Source organism: Sceloporus occidentalis, unplaced genomic scaffold (genome assembly GCF_023333645.1).
Source record: "Sceloporus occidentalis isolate IW3139 unplaced genomic scaffold, rSceOcc1.0.p SCAF_2, whole genome shotgun sequence".
Classification (NCBI taxonomy): domain Eukaryota; kingdom Metazoa; phylum Chordata; class Lepidosauria; order Squamata; family Phrynosomatidae; genus Sceloporus; species Sceloporus occidentalis.
In genome coordinates, this window is record NW_028316982.1 from 218,266,742 (window position 1) to 218,274,435 (window position 7,694).

At 41.0% G+C, this 7,694-nt stretch overlaps 1 pseudogene; it reads left to right on the plus strand.

The window, feature by feature from the left end:
* The first annotated feature begins 2,167 nt into the window (after positions 1 to 2,167).
* LOC149319692 (uncharacterized) lies at positions 2,168 to 7,148 on the plus strand (annotated as a pseudogene).
* Positions 7,149 to 7,694: the final 546 nt, after the last annotated feature.

The following is a 7,694-nucleotide window of genomic DNA, read 5'->3' on the forward strand; positions in this document are numbered from 1 at the left end:
GCTATCTGTCTCATCAATCCTCATGTAGTGATTAGTACAATTGGCCCTTATTCATGGATTCAAACATCCATGAGTTGAAAATATTTAAAATATAAATAAATTTCAAAGAGCAAACCTGGATTTTGCCATTTCACTACACCATTGTATTCAATGAGACTTGAGCATCCATGAATTTTGATATCCATGGGGAATCCTGGAACAAAACCCCAACAGATACCAAGGATTTTTTTTCTTTTCTGTTAATGAAAAGGAGTACCTTTAAAACATTATCACATGGGAAAACAATACAAGAGGGGCCATGTCATTCAATAAGCACTAACTGAAAATGCTATTATGCTGATACAAATGTGAATTACCTGCTTCATGTGATAAGGCTCTAAGTGTCACAGTACATGTTTTGCATGTAGGAAGAACTGCATTCAAACTTTGGTGCCTCCATTTCAAAGGATATATAGATAAATAATTTTTTAAGAGGCATTGTTGGGCTATGACTATGCAGGTTGCTGTAAAAATTGATTGCTAGAGTTTGTTCACAGCCCATCCCTTCTGTTCCTCAGCCTGTGTGCCCTGCAGTGCTGTACTGATACCTAAGATAATAAAGTAAAGTTGTCAGGTTAGGATTAGCACATATCCTGAGATTTCAGGCCAAATCCTGAGATTTATAGACAATTGCTTCTGATATCACAGAGGAGTAGGCCCATTTGATATCATTAAGCATGGTGCCTTAAACATCAACCACAGTTGTAGTTTATGTCATGGGTACAGAAGGCTTGAACAACTACCCTGTGGCCTACTTTGCATGCTGCCAATACATGCCACATGCAGCTGTTATTCTTTGCATTACTATACACAGAATCTGGAGTTGGATCAGTTGTGCTATAATCTCTCTCTATATCAGTACCCAAGTGGTCACCCAATGAACACTTATGATTTCTGTGTCCCATCCTCTTCCCCCCATGTTCATTCTCTAAACTTCTGTCCACAGGGTTCCATAATCCCATTAAGGAATCACCTTAAAGGGTATTTTTCATTGCTAGCTCTGTAAGTATATCTCAAATTTGTATGCAGTTCAAACAAGAGAGCCTCTTTATACATGACCGTCTCATTTAAATTATGCAAATTTCCTATTCTGCTCTGAACTTGCCTGTCAAAGTTATAAAAATAACTCCAAAGAGGAGTGAAAGATACCTTGGCAGAAGAAGTTATTCTTATCTTGTAATAATGTGGCGTGCAGCTGCATTACTATGTGTTTCCACATAATCACCATTGTTTGCAGTGGAGTTACTGTTTCATTACATGAAGCTATTGAGGAAAAACATGGTGTATCTCACAGTGGAAATGGTTGCATAACTTTGGATGCTGAAAACATACAAGTAGGGCTCTCAGAGAAAAGCATGTAGTGTCATATTCTTTACATTACTGAATGTTTCCATGTATTGCCAGAGATGTCAGGCCTATCTCTACCCAAACAAACAAGAATCATATTCATTAATATTTAATAAAGAAAGCAGAATTTTTGGATGTGGTATTCTAAAAAATAAAACAATACAGAGTTTTTCAAATGTGAATAATTAATTAATAAATTAATATCCCACCTTTCTCCTGATAGAGGACCCAAGGCAGCTTACAAACCACATTTTAGCATCTGGTTTGAGTGAATCTACACCTATTTCTGTGTTGTTTAAAATTCATATATATGCAACAGAGGTCTAAAACATACTGCAGAAATAATCCAGTTTGAGCCTGCTTTAATTGCCCTGGCTCGATGATGCTAGGGAATTCTGAGAACTTCAGTTTTGTGAAACGTTTATCCTTCTCTGTCAGAGAGCTCTGGTGCCACAATAAACTGCCAGTTCCCAGGATCCCCTAGTACTGAGCCAGTCAAAGCAGTCTCAAACTGGAGTATTTCTTCAGTGTGCTTTGGATCAGACACATTTGGCAGCTAGGAATTAAAAGATGGGGTATTATGTATTGTATTGTATGGAATTTTTAATTGTAAACTGATTCAATTATCCTTATGATAGAGAAGCGGAGTAAAAATAAAGCTTTTATTATTTTATTTTTAAATGGAATTTCCCAATCTCTGAAATGCACAGCATATTCAATTGCTTTGCAAACAATTCATAGTCAGGAAACTGATCTTTATATGGTATATAGGTATACTGTAATGGGGATGGTGAAGCAAATGCTTGACATGCAGAAGTCACCATATGCAAATTCAGGCATCCCGACTTCCAAGTATCAGACTGCCGGTAATGGGAGACACCTATTATATCCCTGATTATTATTGTCAATCAAAGCAAACAATATTGGGCTAGATGGATAGATAATTGTCTGTACCAGATGGGTGGTAAGGAGCTGCCTCTGGCCACTCTGGCCATGATCAGGCCATGACAGGGCCAGAACCATGGTGACTGCACAGCCCACTCTCAAAGCAGGCTGCTGCAACAGTCCCAAACAGGCCACCACCCGAAGTGGATTAAATCCGTTCCTTTTTCTGGAGGCTTGGGGCCACTGTTGGGAGCCTCAGAGTGACTTCTAGCCACTTTGGGGGCATGTGTCACTAGAAGCCACTTATTTTGGCCAATAATATAATAATATTTATTTGTATACCACCCTATGGCAAACCAATCTGGGCAGTTGACAACAGTAAAATATAAAATATAACTATTAAAAACACTTTATCCCTCCCTCCCTTAAGACAGGTCATTTGCCCAAAAACAGCTACTTATATTTGTTAGGAACCAATAAATGAATGAAAGAAAAGAGCACTTGCTGAGCATTTTCTCTTCAGTGATTCAGCTGGAAAATAGATGCACCAACCCAATCATGTACTGATTTTATTAAGTAAACAATAAAGGCAAGTGCACCACTGCAAGCTTTTGAATGAGAGTAGAAGACAGGGTGATGCCTCTATGATGTTATGGGCTATTTTTTTTTCCTTTTCCTTTTAATTATTTCCATTGTAGAAATATTATATAGTGACAATAACTGTCATACAGTTATGACTGATCACAGGTTTCCATGTTGACTCCCCCCAAAAACAACATCAGTGTTGCATGCTGTGTCCCTCCCTTGACAACCTATTTATTATGGTTGCCATATAATGAAGCTGCAGCTTTATATCTTAATCCTGCCACATTTCTGAAAACTTGAATCTAGTTGGGCATTCAATCCAAAGGAACAATTGGAGAGTGGAAATTATGTTGGAAAAAACAGTTTTTATGAACTACATTTTGATGAAATACTCCAATCCTAGAATGTGTTGCCTGGAGGAAAGAAAGTGAGTAGTAAACCCACATGCTATGGAAGATTCATTTATGAATAACATTTTGTAGTGTTCAAGGCTTGTCTCTTTTAAAAGATAAGCTTAAATGGCATTTGCAACTCCTTTTCCTTTGTGGGTGGTGTGGCTTCCAAATATTGTTTGGAACTGGTTTTCAGGGACTGGCTTGCTTTGAGAGCTCACATGGGTAAGTTTGTGTTGAATGATGATATCAGCAGCAGTGATTGGACTGATAGCAGCAGTATCTCATGGTCTAGCTATGGTTAGTGTCAAGTTTTCATAGAAAATACTGCTTTTCCAAGTGCTATCACCCATACAAAAAGCTCAGTACCCCTTGCAAAGAGAGTGGCAGAACCATCAAAAGATCTGTGAGGTGAAGAGAAAGCAAGTTAGTAATCCAACTGTTTGTTTCTGTTGTTTATTGCTTTATTGATGGGATTTTTCGCTGGCAGAAGAATCTCTTTGCTGTACCAGGCCCCTATGCTATAAGTCAGACATTTCCAGGCCTGAAAAGAGAAGGGGTAGATAGGAAGAAAATTAACTCATTTGAGATGTGATGCTGGGAAAGAGTGCAGAGAGGATACCATGGACAGCTAAAAAGACAAACAAATGGGTCCTTGAACAGATCAAGCCAATACTCTCCCTGGAAGCTAAAATGACTGAGGGGGGAAACAGATTGCCCTGAAAGGGTGGATTGGGGCCATGGCAAACACATGCTGCAACCCCAATCCACATTAAAACCAGCTGAAAAAGGAGTGTAAAAGATCTGTTCCTTTCTTGGCTGGCAAAAAGGCAGCTTTCTCCACCCTGTCAGAGGTCGAAGCTGGCTGCAAGCCACTCCAGCAGTGTGTGGCATATAAATGCCATGCCACCGAAGCATCTTGAAGTGCCCCACATCTGCCTGGTCAACCAGTTTCAGGGCAGCTTCAGGACATTCATCAGAGCATGTGGTGTGTAAACGCTGTGGTTTAATGATATCTTGAAGGCATTTTTATAGGCCATTTATTCTGGCCCTAAATTGAAGCTGTCATACTTTAGCTACATAATAAGGCACAAAAAGGCATTAAAAAGATAATGATGCTAGAGAGTTGTGGATGCAACTTATGACAACTGCTCAACCGATACAGGGTGAATGTACATATAGTGCTCATCTTATAAAGAAGTCATGTGGCCCTTCCACCTCTCAGCCACAAAATTCCTCAAGTCAACAGCAGAAGCTCCTTTGTTGGAAATTTACTTGTCAGGTGTTTGCAACCATAAGGCTTGCAAGTACTCTCATGAGTACTCAATATGTAAGGGACCTCATTCCTTTCAGAGTTGCACTAATGGGTGAGCTTTGGTCAAAAATGTGAAGTCTATTAGGGGGTTGGAGCATATTGTTCAACAGAAGATCAATAAAGAGATTGCTGAGGGTTGCATTTTGGGTCTTTTTAGTTACCCACAGGCTCCCAATTTGAGGGTTTCTCCATTGGGTGTTATTCCCAAGAAAGCTTTGGGTGAGTTTCATGTTATTTATCAATTGTCTTACCCTCACAATCAGTCTGTTAATGATGCCATCCCCATGAATTGTGCACAGTTCATTATAGTTCTTTTGACACTGCTGTTTGATGAATTAGGAGTCTTGGCATTGGGGCTGCATTAGCTAAATGTGACATTAAGGCCTGTTACAGACAGCCAAAATAAAGCTGCTTCGAGTCACAGTGGAGGTATGGTGTTTCAATGATGCACGCGTCCTAAGAGTCCAGAAGCCACACCAAAGCCACGCTCCAGACCTTAGGGCATCATTGCATTGCATCATTGAAACACCATACCTCCACTGTGACTCGAAGCAGCTTTATTTTGGCTGTCTGTAACAGGCCTAAGTAATCATTTCATTTGTTGCCAATTCACCCTTTAAATTTTGTGTTGTTGGGTTTTAGGTTTGATGGCCAGTTTTACATGGACCAGGCATTTCCAATGGGGTGCTCAGTCTCCTGTGCAGCTTTTGAGACATTTAGCACTTTTTGGAATGGATCCTTAGGGACAGGACTGGTCTTAGAGGGGTTGTCCGCTACTTAGATGATTTCTTATTCATAGGGTCATCTGGCTGTGGGATTTGTTCATTCTTACTCAGGAAGTTTCAAGCTCTAGCTGACAAGTTAGGTGTTACATTAGCTCCTGAAAAAACTGAAAGCCCTACCACCAGATTGGAGATATCCATTGACACTATCAATCAGTTGTCTAAACTTCCTGATGATAAGGTAGTCAGGCTCCAAGAAAAAGTGCAAGAATTTCTTTACCAGCACAAGGGCATGCTCCATGAATTTCAGGAGCTTATGGATCATTTGAACTTTGCCTGTAGGGTGGTTGCCCCTGGGCAATCATTTCTGAGGCATCTTTGTGATGCCATGTGGCATCGTTAAGCTTCACCATAGCATCCAGGTTACGTCTTCTATAAAAGATGACTTGTTAATTTTGGACGCAGTTTCTTTCTGACTTTAACGGAATTTCTTTTTGGCATGATGGGGTCAAGCTCCAGGATGCCCTGCAGGTATAATCCAATGCTGTGGGCTCTGTAGGTTTTAGGGTCTACTTCAATGGTCGTTGGTTGTTCTTGGCCTCAAGAATGGGTCCAGGTGGGAATAATTTCTGATAGACTTTTTTGGACTTTTCCCCCCGTTTTGGTGGCAGTTACCATAAGGGCCAGTGAGCTTGAGAATTCTTCGGAACACTTCTGATGTGATAACCTGGCAGTGGTACATGTGATTAACTCTTTGACATCCAAATTACTGAGGGTCATAAGCTTGGCCCGAACATTTATGTTTCAATATATACGTTTTAATACCTTGTTTACAGCTTTGTATGTTGCAGGTGTTGATAATTCTACTACAGACTTTTTCTCGTAAACAGATGGAACACTTCTGGAACTTGGCCCCCTGGGTGGCTCAGCTGGCAGAACCGATGCCCAAACATCTGTGGAAACTTGGCAGCGGGAGGTGACAAGGGCCCTTCATCTCTCAGTCACTGCTAGTACAAGGAGGAGTTATAAATTGGTTCGAGAGTTCATAAGGTTCCAAAATGCGCACTGGCTCAGAGAAGTTTTATCTATTCCAGTTCTGCAACTTCTACAATTCTATGTTTTGCTTCATGCCACTATTTTGGCATCTCAGTCTATTCATGGCCACTTGTCTGATACTGCTTTTTGGTTAAAGGCTCAAGGGCTTCAAAACACCAGTGATTTTCCAATTAAAAAGGTTTTAGAGGGATGGTTTAGAGAGAGGGGTCAGGTGAAGGATACTAGAATGCCTTTGTCACTGGATATTCTCAATGGTTTAAGATACATATGGGTTGGTATTTGCATATCACCTTAAAAAGCTCTTTTGTTCCATTTGACAGCATTAACTGATTTTTTTGGTGTGCTGCGAGTTAGTGAGCTTGTTTTGTCATCCAAACATGATAAGTCAGGTAAGGCATTATTATACTCTGACATTAGTTTTACCAGACAGTCTGCTACACTTCTCATTAGATCTTCTAGGACAGACCAGTGCAATAAAGGTTCAAAGATTCCTCTCCATCCTTGTTCAAATACCGCCATTTGTCCAGTTCAAGCTCTATGTCATTATATGCAAGTTAGGCGCATTAGTCCTAGGCCTCTGTTCATTCATCAGAATCTTTCCCCCTTGACCAAACATCAGTTTTGGGGGTTATGTCTAGAGCTTTGGTTACTTTGGGCCTAACCAATGTCTGCTTTGTGACTCACTCGTTTCAGATTGGGACCACGTCAACAGCTGCCACCATGGGCTTTCAACCCGATGCCATAAAGTGGATTATTCATTGGAGGTCATCTGCATACCGCAGATACATTAGAAGGCTGTGTTGTTAATTGTTGTTTCTTTGTTGCTTCAGATCCCAGCCCTGGGCCGTCAAGCTTTCAAGTACTACTGTGTGGCCACAGCATGGTCTACTGGGGTGCCTGGCAAACAAGATTGAGCCACTTTGGTACTCACTTGGGCCTTGGTGATATTGCCTGTTTACCTTGGTTAGGCAAGCAGGGTCTTGGTGGTTTGGGGGGTTCACATGGGTGGCAATGACCTTGGACTGTTAAAGGGTATGGCACTTATTCTGCAGGTCCTGCATGATTTCCACCTTATTAAGCAGTCTTGGCCAAGTGTGCATATTGTTTGGTCTGCTATGCTCCCTTGGCATGAGTGGAAATGAAGTGGTGGCCCTGTAGCTATTGACAACAGGAAGATTTGAAAGGCCCTTGAGCCTGTCCCACCCTCCGATTATATTCTAGAGGCCGGAGCTCTACAGGGCAGACAGTATTCACCTTTCCAAAACAGGTAATGCAATATTCTTAACAGATCTGCAGCAAGATATTAAAGAGGTGTGCAGTGCCAAGGTGGGAAATAGGGGCTATTCGGACACT